Genomic DNA, 21,521 nt, shown 5'->3' with positions numbered 1-21,521 from the left:
GTTTGGTTTCTTTTTTTTTTAAACCTTGGATGAGATGTAATTTCTCAGCTCTCATCCTCGAAGCTTTTTTTTTTTTAAATATATTTTATTGATTGCTAAAAATATTTATACATACAATAAACATCTTGTGTGACATTGCATCTTATAATTTTACAGAGTTCAGCACTAAGTGTTGCAATTCCTACATTGGATTTCAATTAAAATTTTTAATAATACTTTTTTGCCTTTATATTATGTATTTACAACGCATGTTCTTCTAATATTAACAATGAAGATTATACAGAATTTTTTGTATAATTTTTTATTTTTTTATTTTATTTTTATTTTATTTTTTAAGTTTGAGAAAGAATGATTATACATACAAATTTCTGCATTTGCTTATAAGGATGACTTGTAGATGAGTGAGGCAAGTTAATCCCACCTACTTCGAAGCTTGGGTTAGCTTTTATGAAGAGAGTGGGATTTAGCCTTCACTATTTATGTTGTTGCTACTGTTTATGTATGGGATGTAGGCATTGGATGCTCGTGATTTGTGATGTGTATATTAGTATTAATGGTTTTTTAACTTTGTTGGTATATTTTCCAGAGTTCGTTTTTTAATGTTCTGTAGTTATTTACGTGTTTTAACTTTCTTGGTAGGTTGTTGAGTTGCGTGGGTATCCGATGTGATCTCACAAAAGAACCGTATGAGTTGTTGAAGGGTGTGAGGATGTAGAGGGTTATTGTAGGTCGTGTTATACGATATGTGTCACTGTTGTTTCGATAGGTGATGTTGAAGTAATTCCTTGTTAATGTCATGTAGTGTTTCAGGTTTTTAATGCTCAGAATTCAGTGTATCGCCATATGCTTGTCGGATATTGGTTGTTGCGTGTAAGGTGTCCAGATCACTGTTGACACGATTTTTCTGTGTAGTGTTTCTAATTTTGTTAGGTGGCTGTTTGATGTATTTGCATAGACTTTAATTCCGTATCTGAGTAGGGATTCGCAGATACCGTGATATTGGAGTTTTTTTATGTTGGGTGGAATAATGTCTTTAACTTGGAAGAGTTTTGCTGCGATGATCCGGAGTTTGGTGTGTAGGTATTCTATATGTTTTGTCCATTTAAGGTGGGAATCTATATAGAGAATGAGGTATTTTGCGTGTGTTACAGGTTTGATTTCGGAACATTGACAGGTATTTTTGTTGTTAATGCAGCGGTATGTGTGACAATGTATCGATAGTGATGCGGGGCGTATGATTCTTGGGTTGTGTATTATCAGCATCTGTGTTTTGGTGCCGTTGATTAGAATTGCGTTTTGGTGGAAGTATGTTGTGATTTCGTTTAGGTCATGTTGTGCTTTGCAGAGAGCTGTGTTAATGTCTGTGTGGATTGCTAGTAGTGCAGTGTCATCTGCGTATTGAAATATTTGACTTCTTATGGATATGTTATGAACATCGTTAATGTATATGTTGAATAGAGTGGGTGATAATATGGCACCTTGAGGTACACCGTGTTTTACTTGTATACTCCGACTGTGACATGTACCTATTTTTGTTACTTGTGTTGCTTAATAATAAGCTTAATAATAATAATAATAAATAATAATGATAAGTCCCAATAGTTATCGATGCACTTGGCCCAATTTCAAAGAAGTTATCCTACTATTTACAGCAATTAAACATCAACGAAGTGACCCCATATGACCTACAAAAAACAGCATTACTTGGAACAGTCCATATTTTACGAGGCTACCTGAAGGACTATTCTTAGATTCTTGGGTAGAATCTGAATTGCTCTGTATCATCAGTCAAACTGTTGTTTAAATGATATCTTGTTTTGACTGTGTGTCAGTTATGTGGATAAAAGATTAAAGTTCACTTCAGAGTTCATTTTACGTCATAGATAATAAATTATATTCCTCTGAGCGAATCATTTTGGAGACTTTATAAGCCCGATTTACCTTTTTTTTTTGTATTGGACAGGTGTGATTATTTGAATACTGATAGAATATTGTCAGAATACCGACCTCATAATAAAGCTGATAGTGATATAAAGTAATTCTTTCATTTCTTAAACTGTAAATCAACAACTGTTTAATGAGATTTTTCCAAGTTGGCTTTCTTAAAGTTTAATTTGAGTAAAAAGGATACTTTTTAATTCGTATAGCAAGCATTTTATTCATTTATTTATTTTAATTTCTTTTATTTTCTTTTTTTTTTTTTGTTCATTTTGTGAATAGAGCAGATTGTCAAGTGTTTACAACACCGGTTTTTGTTGTGAATGATATCGACGATAGTTGGAAAGACAGGGAATCCTCTCTAGGAAGGGAAGAACCCCTTTATAAGCGTTCCAATGAGGGGCGGTTAGCAGATCTCATAACGTTAGTTGGTTGTTTTGGATTAATGACCGAAACACCTAAAGCTAAGAACGGTGTATTATGTCCCTTAATTGTATGCGTTCTTCTGGTCACTTTTTGTTGCCGGTCTCCGTATGACACTGCTAATTCGACTTCAAGTTGAAAAACAGTGATAAAGGATCTTCCTTTCCTAGATAAGTTTTGAACCCAGGTCTTTTCAACCTAAGGGTATCGTTGATACCAACTGAACCATGTAGGCTCCGTCTAATAAAAAATGCAGCAGTGTTTTTGCTCCAGGAAATTCGAGTTTTTTTAATCACACAAAACAATCATACGGGTTAGAATACACACTCAGATAACAGACATAATAGATTGACCTCATAATCTCAGTTACTTTTATAATTTCAAACAAGAATGACATCATGTAATATGAATGCAGATCACAACTTAAAAACCTGGATAATTTCAAAAAGAAATTCCAGGATTTATTATGAAAATCGTGCCCTTTTATTGATTATTTGTCACAGTGAAGCTTATTCATACAAGAAGTGTGCGGAATTTCAAGTCACCATCACTCTTCCAGTAATTTTAGGTCCAATGGCCTATTCCGGTCTCTTTTCATCTTTTCCCTGGTCGGTTCTTGATTTCTACTCCTCCAGGTGTTTGATATCGAAATGACTTTTCGGGTGGTCTCAAGCTGTACATTCGTTCAACACGTTCAGTCCATTTCTTTCTGTATTTTTATATTTTCATCTATTACTGAGTCTGTATTTAATTCTTTATGTGATTCGTTTTTTTTTTGTTTTCTTTCACAGTGCATAGCATGGTTTTCTGTGTAGGAATAGTAAGCATTTCTAGTGGGAATATTATTTCTACGCTGTCTATTCTTCTGCTTTTTATGGTCCATATTTCATTTCCATATACGAGGGTGGTCTGAAACGTTCTCGGTCTCGACTATAGATGGCAACACTATCGGCACGACTTTTTTTCTAAGTTGGTACATCTGTCATAAGCATCCATGTGAAATTGCAAGTCATTCTTTTAAGTAGTTTGCTTTATACACTATCTCAAGCTGTCGTTTACACAGCTGTCTGTATCACTTGAAATGGATAAAATTGAGTATGGTGCGGTTATAAAATTCTTTGTAAAAGAAGGTTTAACGCCAAAAGAAATTCATTCGAAGTACATAAAAGTTTATGGGCACTCTTCTGATTCGTTTTTCGACAATTAAGAAATGGGCTGCCAAGTTTAAATGTGGCCGTACCGACTTGAAGATGATCCACGTGAAGGACGTCCAAAAAGTGTAACAACACCAAAAATCACTGATCAAGCGCACGATATAATATGGATACCTGGCTAGTCAAAGTGCGTGGAACTGCTAAGACTATAGGCATTTCAAAAGAACGTGTAGGATATATTTTGCATAAAGAATTGCAAACGAAAAAGCTTTCCGCAAGATCGGTGCTGCGCTTGCTTACTGCAGATCAAAAACGCACTCGCATGAAAATCTCTGAACAGAGCTTCGTTTTAAAAAGAATAAAACCGATTTTGTGCGTCGATTTATTACTATGGATGAGACTTGGTTTCACCATTACACACCAGAATCCAAACAATAGTCAAAACAGTGGACAGAAGCAGGTTGTTCTCCAAAGAAGACAAAGTCGGTTCCATCAGCAGGAAAGGTTATGGCATCGGTGTTTTGGGATGCTTAAGGGTTTTTTTTTATTAATTATCTTCAAAAGGGTAGGGTAAAACAATAACCAGGGAAATATTATTCTGAACTTTTAACTAGACTAGATGAAAAAATTCTTCAGAAAAGACCCGTGCGATGAAAGATTTTTCTTTCCGGATGAAAGAAAAAATCATCTTTCATCCGGACAATGCACCTGCCCACAAAGCTGTTTTGGCAATGGGAAAATTAAGGGACCTGCACTATGAATTGTTGGAAAATGCACCGTATTCCCTAGATTTGGCTCCCTCTGATTACTATCTCTTCCCAAAATTAAAACTCTTCCTCGCTTGTCAGCGTTTTTCTTCGAATCAAGAGGTGATTGCAGCTGTAGAGGGGTATTTTGCAGATCTTACTGAGCACTACAGGGAGGACGGGATAATGGCGCTGGAGCATCGCTGGAATAAATGTATTAGTCTTAAGGGAGATTATGTGAAAAATAAAAATAATTTTAAAATGATAATTTTTTTTTTTTTTTGATTGTCAGGCCGAGAACTTTTCAGACCACTCTCGTAGTGGGAAAGATTTCTGCGGGAACTTTATAAACCTTGTTTATGCTTTTGAATTTCAGTGAGTGTGAAAATATTACCTACCCCTGCCTGTATAATGTCACCGTTTTAATATAGAGCATCGAAGATATTCCGAACAGTTGAGTTGTTCCTGAATTTTATTTTCAATTATAATTTTACCATGATTTTTGTTTTATATGTTGATATTTTCATTATAATAAAAAACAAATGTTTATGTTTCTTAATTCGGCTATCTTATTGTTTTGGTGGGTGTTAGTTATTGCAGAATGCAGCTGATTTGTGGAATGTTCAGAACTTCTGGGTATGATCCATAACTCGACCAATCGCGTAATTGTGACACTAGACACTAAGAAAGATATTGCTGTCTGGTTCAGCTTAAATGATCCTACTTATCAACATATAAACAGAAAAATCTCTGTTGATAGGAACACAAAACTTACGCAAACTTTGAGCAGCAGTGATAAGGCAAAGTTTGGGTTATATTGAAGTTTGTTAAGACATTTTGTTAATAAATAAATATCCTTAAGCTAACTGAGGACTTTTAGCATCTCTAGAAAGATTTTTGTGGCGCCTTTAGTGTATGAAAAAATTCTACAGAAAATGCACAAAATTATGCTTTTAAATAATTAAGAATGAAAAGACAGTATCGTGTCATCACGTGCAGCTTAAAATTCTTTATCTACAAATTCCTACGGACATCTTCTTTGTTTACTATAACAGTGTTTACGAACTGAAAGTGGACTATTGATTTCGTAGTATGAGTTTATTTACTTACGGTATCCTGCAGGTGGTAGTGTAGAGGCAACTGCCAGCAGACAAATAGCCTGGAATAATGTACTTTATGCAAACAGAAAGGTGCCTAAACATTTGCTTCATCGCAAGCATGCTCCAATGCTACGCTGTTTATAAACTCCCAATGTTATAGGTTGTTCCTACGAACGGGCATGCTCACGAATTTATAGTTATTCGGACTATTTAAAGTTTAATATTTATGCTCTCTAGAACTCTGTAAACAACAGGGTAACGTTTAATATATGAACCGTTTATTTACTTTGTTATATTAAACAGCTCCTCTTAACTGAAAATTCTGAAAATGCTGAAGAGAATTACTTCAGTATACGATTCGACAGCGAAATAAGAACTTCCTTCATTGCATTATAAACCATTCTATGAAGTTCACGATGAACTTAAGTTATAAAGTATACTGTTTATTTGCTAAACTAGAATTCTAGTAATCAAGCATTTATGAACTAGAGAAAAACAACCAGAAAATCGTCTTTTCAAGTTATGGTGTTCTGATCTGAACAATGATATTGCGAAGCCTTCCAATGAACGTCGTTAAAGAGCACACACGTACGCATGCACGCACGCGCACACACACATACAAATTTAATATGAAAATAATTATATCCAGTCCAAGATAGTCTTTTTTTTTTTTCTGTTAACACCCCTCAATTTTATATACATTTGTAGAACGTGTAAATATTTATTAATTTCCCTTTTGTCCTTTCTGTAGTCGTATAAAAGACCTCTGGAGTACAGCTTTTGATTATTTCTAGAATTTGTAATATTTATTAAAATTATGGAATTGTTACCATTTTGGTTTTGTTACTGAACATTTATTTATTTTTACTTAAGTACGTCATAATAAAGCTTCAGTTATTCAGTTATAAAAATTACTGTTAGGATATTTACTGAAATTTATTTCAGCATTTCAATTTGGTTTAAATTAGATCCATTTAAATTGGATCATGCGGGCTTGGTTAGACGAGCAGTTAGCGTATTCGATCTAAAGACTGTCCTTCAGGTGGTAAATGAATCCGCTGCCTATTGCTTGGCGATTATCTTTAGGTGATAGATGAATTTCATCTTCCGGAGTGAGACCACAGCCTAGCTTATTAGATACCTGAAGTGGCTTGAAAATAGTTCCGTCTTTGCTCTGTAGGAACAGAGTTTCAGGACTATGTAAAATAAATTTAAAAAATACAAAAATATAAAATGGATAAAAATCATTAGCTCACCGATGGTATGAATATACTATAGGTTTATAAACACCTTTCGTGAGTGGCAGACATTTTTTTCTTCTTCAAAAATCATTTATAATTGGACCTGCGCCATTCTAGGGGCAGAAACTCTTGTTTAGTTCCTTAAATATCCTACTCTTCGTTAACATACTGCATAGTTTAAAGTAATGATTTAAGTATTTTTATAATTTGAAATTATGAATGTATTACAGGCACGAAAGTAATAAATTTTATTGGGTATGCTATGCCATCAAAATAATGATCTTAAGTATAATTATTTTATATTTGTAAATCATAAAAAAACCCACAAAGAAATAGTAATTTACATAATTTTATATTATTTATTCAGAAATGAATTAAAAAGTTGCTGTTCCTTTTTTATGCGTATAAACATGGAAATAAATACATCGATAAGATGTATTTATATCTGAGAAATTTTACACTACTGCATCATTTATAACATTATGTTTGAGAAACAATGGTGTTGAACCAAACAATTCTCAACAACGAAAATTACCATATTAGGAATTACACTGAGATAAAACATACAAAAACATTTAAGTATTAACTGGTCGTGCAACTGGATTTATACGATAAATAAGTGCAGTTGAGCGTATCTTGCGAAAAGAGAGCTTTTTGTTGGAAAACTTTATTAAGTTTGGAGATTTAAAAATTCCCTCTCCTCTTTTCGTTATTCAATATCCGCCATGGATACTTTGATTTCCTGACTGGTTGTGAACGTTTATGTGAATCCTTTAGCTGAGGTTAGATAATACGGAAACCCTACTGTAGAGACCAAACTTACAGCTGTTTGGCATCTCAGGTCTCCAGCATAAGCTGAGTGATTATCTCACACCAGGAAATGAAATTCATATTTTACTTAAAGACAATAACAAATGTCTATTCCCAACGTGGTATTGGAATCGACATTTTGTGGATTCCAATTCCGCGTTGAGATCTCATACGCTTCATCCTCATCAATTAGGCAATTAAAGTTAATAGTAACATTAATCAAAAGAGAAGATAAATTTCAATAAAACAAATCTCTTTCTCAGATATGGAAACGAAATGTAGATATGGTCGTCTAGATACAGAAGTTCTTGAAGCCATAAATATAACAAAATTTTATCACGCGAATCACCTAAGTCATGTGTGTGTGTGTGTGTGTATATATATATATATATATATATGCGTGCGCGTGCGTGTGCATGTGATGTGATCTAAAGTAAATTACAGTAATGAACAAATACAATGCAGATGAAATGTCAGCATATTCATACTAGCAAACTCTACTTGTATGCTCTAATATCTAGTAGGTTCATCGTAACAAGGATGAGTTCAATCTAAGTTGGTTGTTATGGCATATCAACAGATACTGTATTTGTTATCACATACTCTAACAAACATACAGCTCGTGAATAGCAAAACAAAGATAACGAAGAAGAATAGCGCTCTCTGATTCAATCTTATTATTTCTAACCCGAAGCTATTTGCTTATATTTGCATATAAGCATAAAAATTGATTGGTTTTTCCCTATATAATTAGTCCTAGAAGTTTTCCAGACAGTAGAGTTGTCATGGCAACATAGAAAACAGTGACGCATCATTGTTGCGGTATCATATTCTGCTTTTTTTTTGTTTTTGTTTTACCTGTCAAGAATTTTTCCTTCACACTACGTTGCTTCTTTTTCCTTGATCGGTGGAAGCAAAGTTTCTTCCTCCCTTATCGAAGATAAAGGGGATCCACAGACAAGGGGATAGACGGTAAGCATCACAAGGAAACGGTGGCGTGGCGCACGATGAACAAATGCTGCTAATAGCTGTTAAGTCATGTGTGATAGAACAGGCTTATCACAAAGACCGAACTCCCCTATTGACTGTGCCTCGCTGACGAACAGAGAATACGCTCTCTCTCTCTCTCTCTCTCTCTCTTAGTCTATCGCTTTAGAGGGTGTCTGGGCTAAAGGAATTCTGGGATTGCTACCTTTAATGGCTAGCTGTTCCAGCGCTGTCCGGAAATGTAGTGCTTTGCTTTGGGCGCTTCGCACCGTCTGGCTGCTGGTAATGGTTGGCGAGATAGACTCCATCAAGGTGACGAGAGCGAAGTTTACTAAGCTAATTAATTATTGAAGACGTGATGTATTGGTCCTAAGAAACTAATTAAACCGAATGCTACATAAATTCCGTAATTCTCAAGTAATATTCTGTTCTTATGGAATTTAATTAATTACTTGGAATGTTCTATCGTCTCTCTCTCTCTCTCTTTCTCTCTCAACAGAGCGCGAGTCTGTAGAGCCCCCAATTGCCAATGCAGCGTGTATATTTTTCAAATATCAAGGATTTCATGGGATGAAACCTTTACAGTTAGAAAAGTTGATTTTTGGTTCCAGGCGTGTAAGCATGAAATATGCCATCTGCACTTTCAGCTGTGAATGTATTATAAGAGCGACTTGTCAGTCTCGCTATTGGATCTTCAAAGAAGCCTATTTGATATGCAGTGGATAATAGTGGCTCATCTCTTACAGCAGGTTATCTCTGCTTGTCATCAAGTACAGTTCATGCAAAAATAAATGAAAAAAGAACATAAACGTGTGTGTGTGTGTGTGTGTGTGTGTGTGTGTGTGTGTGTTTAAGTTAGGTCATTAATACAATAATTAACGTAAAAATCAATTTTTTTGCTCTTCAGTATTTTTGTAAAGTTTTAAATTATGAAAGAAAAAACGTTGCGCCAATTTTAATCAATACACTGAAATATTTCCTTGTTTTTGTTCACTTTTCAGATAGCTTCAGAAAAAGAATGAATTCCGAAGAAATTCATTGATTCTTCCATTAATTACGATGACACGCAATCCTCATCGCTCTCTGAGCACACCATCTTGCTTATTGGAGGTTAAGAAAAAAATACTTCTAGAGAAGGGCTCCCGGATTTCCAATATTTCATGGGTGAAATATACAAAAAAAATCAAAGTTGAATGCCAAATAGTGATACTCTAGTCATATCTTTCAATTTTTCTCCAGCAGTTACACTCTGTCTGGGCATTTTATTAGTACTGTGAATCAATAACACCATAAAATAAAACAGAGACTAGAAAACGCTGAATGCCCAAAGTGAACGAAAAATATTAACTCATTTAGTCACCAATGACTTTCGCAAATTCTTCATCTATGTTAAAAAGTCTAATTAGTAATAAATCATATTAGTTTATCTCACAAACACTTGAGATTTAGAAGAGACATCCAATCAGGTCATAATTTCACGGCACCGCAATGGAAATACTGTCGTCGGTCATCCAGTAGGTGTTGTTGTAGCCTTCCAGGTGATCAAGGAACATATTATGTTAGGAGTACCATTCATGATCATAATTCTCTCTCTCTCTCTCTCTTCCTCCCAGTTTTTCCTCCTTATATTTTCCTAAACATCGTATTTTCTCCAATGACTTGAAAACCCAGGTGGAATTCATTGCTAGAGTGTTTTCCTTTCAAATATGAAGATTTCACGAGTCAAGCTCTTCTGTCAGTGAAGAAGATCATGACTCACGAAACTTTCATCCTATCAACGATCGATAGTTCGAAATTTTGTATTCATAAAACTATTACTGTTCACTTTTCCAGTAATTATGCGATACCATAGGATGGGGAGCATTCTTCTCATGGTGTGGCTACATATGGATTCGGGAATTTCCAATTCTCTTGCTGTAGTTGTTGTTTTCAGAGCAGGGCAGCAAAAGCCAGGCGGAAAAACGCTTCTGATCTAGTGTCTCTTTAGAGCGTTTATAGGGTCGTTTTATTTTTCGAATTACGTCTAAAGCAGCAAAACTATGAAGCCAGTATACTGTATCTATTAACTATGTGTGTGTTAGGGTGTATTCTGAATCTCCTGCTGCCGTGTCGGTTTTCGGAATGCATAACTCGAGTTTCCAGAAGAAAATCCCTGGTACCCTGCCGTATGAGAGGACCAGCTGACACACTTTTTGATGAAAACACCTTATAAAGGTTCTTTGCCTCTTCGGCGAGATTCGAACCTAGGTCTTTTCAACCGAAGGAAAATGTCATGGCATCCTCGCGATTACGCTAATGACACAACGTTAGCACAAGAACGCTGCTCCATCAGAGTTCTTGTGGAACACATGCATTCGAAGAGACTGGCTTACGGGCGCTTTTGATGACGTCACAAAACATGCGGTCACATTAATTGCCCATGTAATTAAACTTGAGCATGCACTTAAGTTACAGTGGAGCCTACGTAACTTTCTGAAAAAGTGAAGCCTACGTCTCTTTTCTACGTACCTTTTCAGAAAAGAGAAGGTACACAAAAAATTACTGTAAATCGTCGGTGTCCTAAGGCACAAAGCCATATTTTAAAACATGAAAAGAACAAAAGATCTACCAAAGAAGTATTTTTTATCCATATCTTGTCTTAATTTCATATTATCTAGTTATACATGTACATCGTTTAGCTGTCCGCGCCGTTAGCCTAGTGACTATGCGCTTCGCAACCATATGCCCGGGGAAGGAGTGTCCTAGGTTCGATTCTTGTCGCCGACGTGAGGAGCTTAAGGATCTTCCTCAGCCATAGCCAAGTTAGCCGGTCTTGAGCGTGGACAGCAGGTTTTTTCCCCCAGTTTATCTGGGGTTTTTCATCCCGCAAACAGGCAAACCGGCCCCGTAAACACACGGATCTACAGCCATAAATACTTAACCCCCCCCCCCCAGGAGAGGGGACTCAACTCGCCCCAATAGGGACGGGGAGAAAAGGGAGGAAACTCCATATGAATAAATAAAATAAATCGTTTAGCTTGGAAATTAGGCAATATCCCCCTTGAAAGAAAGACAAATATTACGTTCAGTGATCACCCAGTCTGTAGCATCACTGGCATATGAAGTTGAATATCATTCAGATTCAACATTTGTGTTTCAATACGATATTAATATGACAAAAGAATCAATTCTGCGAACTTGGTAACGTAGCCAGTAATTTTATTCATAGCACAGCGTAGCAGAGAATATTGTGAAAAGATACATTTCCATTCCCTACGTTAATAAAAAAAAATACAGCCAACAGAATTGACATATTTAAATAGTTCATTGAGGAATACTGTAGTGTTTATGCTCTAAGGATAATATTGCGATACGAGTAGGAAATTTGATGCTCTTATGTTTCATATAATTAAAGATTATTCCCAAGATCGTGCTTAAGATCTGATCGTTGGAGAAATGCACCGGAAGAGATTTAATGATAGGTTGTTGATGAAGAAAATTGCTAGGGTAGATAGCTGAGAGATACAGATCTGTTTAATGGCCATATGCTGCCCGTATATCTAGGACAATTAGGCGAGAGCGTATAAATTAATTACTTAAATCGGTATTTGTACTCCCCTTCTTGGAGCAGTATTTGTTTATCCTTTTAACGCTTCCAAAGGCAGTCTAATCTTGGATTTCCATGGCGGAAACGATGCATGCTGTTAGGCTCATCGCAGTTAGATAATGGGCAGGTAAGAATGTTGTGTACCTTATAATGATAAGCTAGCTTCTCTGCATCATGGTTGTGTCCTGTTCGGCAAGCTCGGTAATCTCTCACTATGTGTTCCCGAAAATGCACCGAGTCAATAGCTACAACAGTAAAGGAATTCTAGAACAAGTTAATAATTAATTCCTTCAGAGCAGGTGGAGGGACTGTTTTAATGCACGCTACCATTGTGAAGGTTGCGAAGATCGATATCTAGGTACGACGTAGGTCGAAGGGGGCCCGCAGCTAGCACGAGAGTAACGGAGTACGCTGGGATGCCTGATTTACTCCACTGTTATCTTGCCGTGCGTAGAGAAGCCAGGAAAACAAAGAAGAAAAATGGATGGAGAAGAATAACGAGTTGGTATATAAGGACTTGGCTATTAATGAATATTCTCATAGGAGGTTGAAGTTCCTCCTTCAAAGCAACTTTAAAACTTCCCATAAGAATTACAAAAAATAATGTCTACTATATTGTGATTCAAGAGTATAAAGCTGAATATGAAAAAGCTGAATATGCTAATCCAGTTATAAAAATGAATATAATATGAATGATGTTTTTCCGTATTGAAAACGTTTTGAATATGATACATAATTGGCTGCTCACAGCAATATTGATTATTTGCTCCATTGCTATCCATTTCTATCATTGTTATCCAGTCAAAGAGTCAAGGAAAAGATAGCGTGTCGGAAGTTCCTGGTAAGTAAGGTTGGGCGCTGAGAAGCGCTCAACCTCTAACTATCCTGACTAAACAGGGAGAAAATGTAGGAAAGCAAGAACCATGTAAAGCTAGCCAAACTAAGTCATTGGAAGCTTTTGGTAAGAACAGAGAAAATAAATAACCATAAGGTGGAAAAATATTTTGGAGGCCATTGAAAAAGAAATGGAAGAAAGAGTATTGGAAAAGAATATTCAGAGATGATAAAGGTGACATGAAAACGGAAGATCAAGAAGATATTTTCGATGTCTTGAGTAATTTGAAAAATTGCTAAATGAAACGAGGAATGACAGCACAGTGGTAAAAAGATTCAAGGGAAATGCAGTCAGAAGTACATATCAATACTTGTGGTAGAAATCAAAGCCTTCAAAAATCTAAAATGTGGGACGGCAGCAAGAGTAAATAATATTCGGCTAGAAATCCTCAAACATGAGGGTATACATTTTTTACACGGGCTACACTGGGTAATTCAGAAAGCCTAGTAAGAGGGCCGAATTGCAGATAATTGGAGTAGAGCTTTCACAGTACCTACTGTAAAAAAGGGAAATAAAATTGAATGCAAGAATTACAGAAGAATTTTCCTACTGAATGTTGCTGGTAAGATTTATTCAAGTATGCTTCAGAAAAGGATAAGAAAAGTTGTGGAGTGGAAGATTGGAGAAGAAGAAGGATTCAGGCCAAATAGAGGTTGTCAGGATCATATTTTTCACTTTAACACAAAAGTCATGGGGATATGACAAAGATCTATATTTAAGTTTGTAGAGCTCGAAAAGAAGTATGACAAGGGGCAAAGTTGTTCATAACGATACTGATATCAAAAAAGGAGATGTTAATCTCAGCTGTTTATTTTATTCAGATGATGCTGTACTTCTAAATATCTGCGGTACAAGTCTTCATGATTCCCTAACTAAATTGAATAACTGCTCTATTAAATTTGATATTAAGATCACCGATGAAAAAACAAACAAACAAAGACAATTAAAATAGGCAGAAACATCGAAAATATCAACTGCATTGTGAATGGAGAACCTATAGAACAAATAAAACATTTCAGCTACTTAGGCATGCTTTTCAGTGAAGATGGCAAATTAAATATGGAAATACAATAGAATAGACAACAGAATTGGAAAGTTGGTATGGTAGGAAGCCAAATGGATAGATTTATATGGGATAAAAGTGAAATTGGTAAAAAAAAATTAACTAGTTGTATACAAGACAATATTGAAACCAATTTTAACTTTTGAATTTCAGAACTTGGGATTAGAAATAAAACACCTAATCAAAGACTGAAGATCATAGATATAAGAATTAAGAAAAATATTAGCAGAGTGAACAAACGGCTTTAATGGCAGTATCATATTAGAAAATAAGATATTAGGAAAAAATACTTGCTGTTGTCAGCATTCGGGAGTGCGTTCACAGTAGTATCTCAGGTACTCGTTACTTAAACAGAATGGGAGAAGAAAGGTTACAAAAGTAGTGTTTTTTTTTTTTTTTTTTTTGCAAGAATGGCAGAATAAAAAAAGACCCAGAAGAAGGTCAAGATCTAAGTGGATTGGTACAGTAAGACGTGTCTTAGAAGATCGAAATATAAGATTCTGATAATATTTGAGTCGTAACAGATAACAGATTACTTTGGAGGAAAGTTGTCGATAAGAAATTGGTAATGATGTAAAGTTTTCATATAATACAGGGTAGTCATAAATTAACTTTTCCTCTTTGCAGGTATCTGTAGCTGAAACCAATAAACGGAATGAGATCAAATTTTATATTGAGACTTTCGAAAGCATGAGGAGATGAATTCCGCGAAAAAAAGATTTAGTACTAAAAGTCGCCGATAGGGGAATTTTTGGCGCTGTCGGAGCCGAAAGCAGTCAAATATTTGCAGTAAACGCAGGCAAAAAGGATTATGAAAATTTTACTGTGCCTACGTGACAGCACGCCACCAATTCCACTTAAAAGGGATTGGGAACGTTCAGGCAGTTATTCGAATGACTGATCAATATGCGTCCTACCTTGCCTCAGCGTGCTTTACTTGTTAAGTTGTTTTACCTCTTAAACAGTGCAATACTGTAGCGGTCCTTCGGGAATTTAGAAGGCTTCATAACCTGCGTACAGATGTAGCACTGAGATCTATGATTAAGAAGTTTGAAGAAACTGGATCGCTAGGAGTTAGACCTGTTATGTTATTATTGAAATGTTATTGTTCCATTTTTTCTGCCTTTAATTAATTATCTGCTTGTTTTCGGCTCCGTCAGCGCAAAAATTTCTCCTATCGGCGACTTTTGGTACTCTAAATCTTTTTTTTCGCGGAAATCATCTCCCCATGCATTCAAAGTCTCAATGTAAAATTTGGTCTCATTCCGTTTATTGGTTTTAGCTGCAGATGCCTCCAGAGAGGGAAAGTTATTTTATGGCCACCCTGTACTTTCATAATAACACCATTTCCCCGAGGGTACATATTAGGAATTTGATGACGATGATGCATATAATAATTCAAGCTAACATTGCTAGAAATACCATTCTCTAAATTATCATTATCTAAATGTATCTATGATTATCTAAATTATATATATAGTGTATAAATGAATACATCGCAATTTAGTTTTAGTAGTGTTTGCTTTGATTTAACACGCCATATCAAAACAGTTAAATAAAAAAAAGACATCCATAAATAATTGTATTCAAGGTTTCCTAGTTAAGTGTAGTTATTTGCTAAGTATAACTAGACGAGAGAGAGAGAGAGAGAGAGAGAGAGAGAGAGAGAGAGAGAGAGAGAGAGAGAGATTATTATCTAATTATCTAACTATAAACAAAATATAGATAAATAGACACAGAAAGACGTGAATCATTTTCTTAATATAGTTACTCCAATCCTAACGAAAGATTTATCTTTACTTGTATCACACAGAAGTATTGAGAATATTCATGAGATATTATTTTTCCTAATACAGTCCGCATTATTAACCTGGCATTTGGTTACATTAAATAAATAAAGGAAAGAAAAATAGCCGTCATACTCAAGAGACCACGAGAGTTGCATTACGGTGGCGAAAAAACGGAGGTATGTGCTCTTCAATCAACTATTGATGGAATTAAACCGATTCTCTGCATGAGGATTTCTAATTAAGATTAAATACCGTTTGTCTCCGATGAAGCATAAGACACCAAATGTGTTTTTGATGCAAAAACAACACATCGTAAAACAATTTATTTGCTGTAAATCTAATCTACGAAGGACGTAATAGGCTCCACTTTTTCTACTTCCTTTTATTGCATTTAGACAACATTCTCTTAATGAAGTGCGAGTCTGGTTTACTCTTTATATCGATGAACCAATATTGTAGATGAAACCAAACCGTTAACTAGTAAACTGTATAATAAAAAAAAGAATGACGGAATATAACTGAGGAAGTAAATGATATTTCATTCACTTAGGACTGTAGATAGGGACTGTAACATGAAGTAATCGATAGTTTGCATGGGGGAAAAAGAAATGCGACAGAGTCCCATCACTGTATCCACTTTTATTCAAAATATCGTGTTGAATTTACTGCTGTAAAATATACAACTTTTCGACATGTAGCATAAAGGAATCTATATAAGCGGGAAATAGGGTGGATGACGATTCTTTTGAAGTTTGTCTTCCGAAAAGCATATCTTTTGAACGGCATATGCTAATATATAAAAGTAAATACTGCAAGACTGAGCAACTCTTGGGTAACAAACTTCAGATTATAGCATTATCGATCAAAGAAATTGAGTTATCTGACGAGAATTATGCTTTGTATACATTGACTATATGGTTAAGTCAGGTTCGTTTAAATTTCTGACTTCATTCTCCTAAATTTCTCATTACTGGCCATAAGCGTGAGTATTCGGTGAACTATTCGATGAGCTATTCAGTGAACAGCTTCTCAAGCGACATTCAGTTCCATCGTTTCAGGCAGCAGTGGTTGAAATTTCACCTCTTGTAATGAACCCCGCGTTTGAAAACGTTTATTGATTGTGTGCAGCTCAGACTTGAACACTAACGTGATGTTCTACGTTCACTATCTAAATTATGATGACAACGATGGCGTTTAAATTAAATGAGTTACATGCTAAGTCATTTTATAGCGCATCAAAATAGTTACCATGGACAATCAAAAACTCATTTGCTTTCGATTCACGTGGAAAACAAAAATTTTCCAGAAATTTTTGGAATTCTGTAAATATCTAGGTTTTGGAAATTTCTGGAAGAGGGCGCTTACTTAATGGGATATAACTTTGATAATGTGGTTTCCTTTCGTTGGCTTATGGATGAAGCCTAAACGATTTTTACATTAATATGCACATTAATATTTATGTCGTGAATATTATCTAGATTGTAACCTAGATAAAAAATTATAGTCATTTCTATTGAATAGCTTTCCTCAACAGTACGTTTCCCCATTAACCAGAACTTCAAGCTTTTCAAGAATATTATTATTATACGGACATCTCCATTGAGTCAGTAGACTCATCGCGGGAGACCCAAAATATCCACTCAATATCTACCATACCTCTTCTTGAACTCATTGACAAACGAAGTCCATTCACCACTCTCCAAGCGAAACATCTAGTCCTCACACCCTTGGTAACAGTAATCGTGCTTAATTTCCAGGGATAACCTTGTTATATAACCAATAAATTTCCAGGGATAACCAATAGTCAACTGCTGAAACATTTCACCTGCATCAATCGTATAAAACCCTTTTAGTAATTTAAATGTTTCTACCATATCAATATGTTCCTTATCCGTAAAATATTGCCTACTGCTATGGGTTTAGCAACCTCTCCTATGGGGAAAAGATGAAAAGAAGTACCTAGTAGGATTATACTAACATGTCCAGAAATGGATTGCATATTAACTCTGTTAATTTTGAACTGTACCAATATGGAACGTTCTCTTCAGAATGGACTGAATATCATGTATGGTACATTGCACCTATGTGATTTATGTAACTCAGGCATTAACAATTGAACTTGCCAATCATTTCTCAAACAAATAGTTAGAAAGCGTCGTTGTGATATTTGAACAATACTAACGGAAGTTCGTTTTTAAAAAATGAAAAATTTGTCAGATGCATTTCTTGATACAGCTAGTGAATCATAGAAAACAGGATTTTTTTCCCCTTTAGGCAGTCTTTATATTTTTATGTGGTGAAGAAACATAAATGAGGTTTATAGAGGAAGCTGGATTATAAAGATGACCTGCAAACTGCGCTAATGACAAGAATGAAGAACTATCACACGAAGCGCTCCAATAACTGCGACATTTAGATCATTCCCAGCAAGGAAATGACACTACAGCAAAAACTTTCCACATAACTGGCATCTGGTTGTTAGAGAGAGAAAGGCGTGAACGAGGGTTTCCTAAAGCGCGCTCACATCTCGTCTGAAGTGTTTGCTTGTGATTATTACGTTATCGAGGCCGTTATCAGGCAGATTCCAGTCGTTATGACGGGGTCAGAATTGGTCGTACGAGACTGTGGTGACCTCGAACCTATGTGGCGAGTCTCGCCACGAGGCACTAGCGACCTATTAGGACGAAATGCTGCAGTATTAACCGCGGATGCATAGTAATAAAGTGTCAGAAGGGAGGAGCTTTATATAGCCACGAGCATGAGGAGGAAGAGGTTATTGATTCCAAACAACCATCGAGATAACAACCCTACTGAGGGTAGAACACCTTGGTTGTTAATCCTTGCTTGTTAGCTCTGAAAACATGCAGGATCATTGCTTGCTTCTAGAAAACCACAGGGTGTACTTAGTTTGCTTTTGTTGCACACATTTTTCATTTGAAATCACCAATAAATTCTCAAGGCTTGTGTTTTTTTATTTTAACTGTTCCATTGTTTCGAGTCTATACTAATGGAAACGTTTGGGATTTACACATGCTTTCTTGCTTTTCTGAGTAAAGAATAAGTCGTAACAAGTACAGACAGATCGAAGTAAAGTTTGATAGATAATCTTTTCTGACAAGATGTGTTCGTTTTCCTCTCAACTTAAAATGATAAAGAAGAAACCAATCTTCTTATAAGACGTCTGAAGAGGTAGGGAAACTAAATATTTCAAATAACAAGCACGGTTTATTTTCTCGAAGTATAACAACATTAAATTCCAAAAAATTTCAATAAATCTTCAATATTCTGTGTGTTAGTAAAGATCATAATTCCATGTTGCCTATATTACGCCTTAAGATTTATTTATTTTCCCATGTGTCCATAAACATTTAAATCTGATCCATCATGTATCCTTTTAACGATAAATATGCAAATACGTAAGCTGCAAAGCTGATCGACCAATTCTTCCCCAACCCTCTGCAATCCTATTACCATATATGAAATATACCACGTGTAATATCACATTAATCTCTATGCATAGGAACTTTTCAAGTTATTGACTGACAGGAATTATATTACGTTGACGAACCATATCTTGCTGTTATAATGTTGCATCATAAATTTTCTTCGATTTATATTCCAATGATCAATGACCATAATGTAGAATCCTAAAGAGCAGATTCCATAACGACATATATTATGAAAACACAACTTCATTAAAGCCCTCGTTCTCTGCTGTAAATCCTCGCACTTTCATACATCACTCCCCATCTATTTATCTTCATTGGCAGTTTTTCTGATCTTTTCACCGTTCTTTAATTTTGACACGCAGGCTTGAGATTTTCAAGAGAGAAAGCATACATTATCATTACTGAAGTAAAATTTTAGAAAATAAAAACATATAAAATAATACATATATTGTAGACTAAGAAATAGTAGCGGCAGTGATGCGGCTTATACCATATAACAATTCCTCCTTTTGTGATTCGACGGAAAACAGTGGGAAGGAAAAGAAGAGTGGCCAAAACTTGATTTTATATTATGAATAATCTATACCATCTCTAACATCGAGAAAAACCGTGAGCCACCTGGTTAAAGTACGTTCACTTATATCTCCCTGGGAACAAAGGATAAATTGCCGTCGTTGCATCTTTAGTGGCAGTGGAGTCGGAAGAGGAGGACCGGGACTGCTAGTACTTTACGGTGTAGAAGATAACGAAGGTGTATTTTATGCTTCTTCTTGGCTCAAATTGCCTCGAACCAAGTCTTTCTTGTTGAGTTTGAGAGGATCAGATAGCAATATTGAAGTTTATATATTACTGCGTAGAAACACACATTTCAAACTAACATGGTTCGTTCATGGTAGTAACTTGCAAGTCTTTCCTTACTTACAGGAACTATCCAAACCTTTCAAAAGAATTAGGTTTACTTATGAATTAGCTCTGCAATTTAAAGAACAAGCTATATATAAAATTTCTACAATATTACATGTTATAAATAATATTAGTCAAGATTTATTAAAGAAATCTTTAAAGAAACGTTTAAAACAATGATTCAAAGAATTTTTCAAGAGTTATTTATTTATTTATAATACGGAATATTGTAGAAGTAGCGGAAACGTTTGACGTTTAATCATTTTTCAGTAATGTTTCCCATTTGTGCAGCTATCATTAAATAATTTAGAGTGACATGAAATAATATACTGAGGCGAGATCAAAGTGAAGTCACATGGCCATTTTTAATTTTTTTTCAAATGGATTAGCTCATTGTACTATCTTTCTTATTTCCATGATGCTTCGTTTGGTCTAAACTACCACCGAAACAACTAAGGCTATGAGGTGAATGTGTTAACTGCGTATGTTCTTCTGGCCTGTTTGCTTCTTTTATGAGTTGTAAAATGCGATTTTCTGGAACTGATGGGAAACTACAGCTTTCGTATGAAACAAGTGAAATCGCCTTCAACTTAAAAACACCTTATAAAGATTGTTTGATTAATAGCATGGATGAACCCAAATCTTTCCAGCTTAAGGCCAAATTGGAACGATATGTTAGAAGTTTTTAAGGATGAAAAGAATGTTCAGAAACATTTATTTTACCATTTTTCTTTCGTATGTTAGTTCATTTGTTTTGTAAAGTCTAGTTTTTCCCTTCAAGGATTAACTCACCGGATTACGCATGCAATTAGCAGATAAAATACACGAACGCCTTAAAGCTTGTACTTTCGTAGCTCAGTCGGTAGCGACACTCCAGAAATATTAATGATTTGAATTCGAGTCCCGAAATAAGAGAAAAATCCTTATAAGGATTATTCAACTAAATTTTACTTGACTAGTCTCATTAAGATCGTGGTAAGAATTTCTTTCTTACAATTTAAGATTTCAATATCATAATATGCAACTGCCTAGCAAATACAAGAATCTATTGGTATAATTCTCTCCTCGTAGTTCATTTTTATCTGACTTAATCTAGGCAGTCAACTAATCTCGTAGCTTAGTTGCTTTGCTTCAATCCCATTGACTATAACTTCCTTTATTTCTAACATTTAGAAAGCTAGGCCATTCCGCGACTAAAAATTTAGTCATTTAGTCGCGGAATGTCCTTTAGTGTCAACATGGCTGTGTTTATTCATTTAAAAACCAAAGCCTTTTTAAATTTTGTATTAATCTAAGCATTATAAATGAGTTTAACTATTATTAGACATTAAAATTATATTGATGATCCCGTTATGGATGAACTCTGAAAATAAAATATAGAAGAGCAGAATGAAGTCATTCTTATTTAATGTATCTCTTTCCATTTCGCATTCTTA

Source organism: Typopeltis vanoorti, chromosome 4 (genome assembly GCF_054136105.1).
Source record: "Typopeltis vanoorti isolate ZY-2024b chromosome 4, IOZ_Tvanoo_1.0, whole genome shotgun sequence".
Taxonomy (NCBI): domain Eukaryota; kingdom Metazoa; phylum Arthropoda; class Arachnida; order Uropygi; family Thelyphonidae; genus Typopeltis; species Typopeltis vanoorti.
This window is presented reverse-complemented; position numbering follows the sequence as displayed.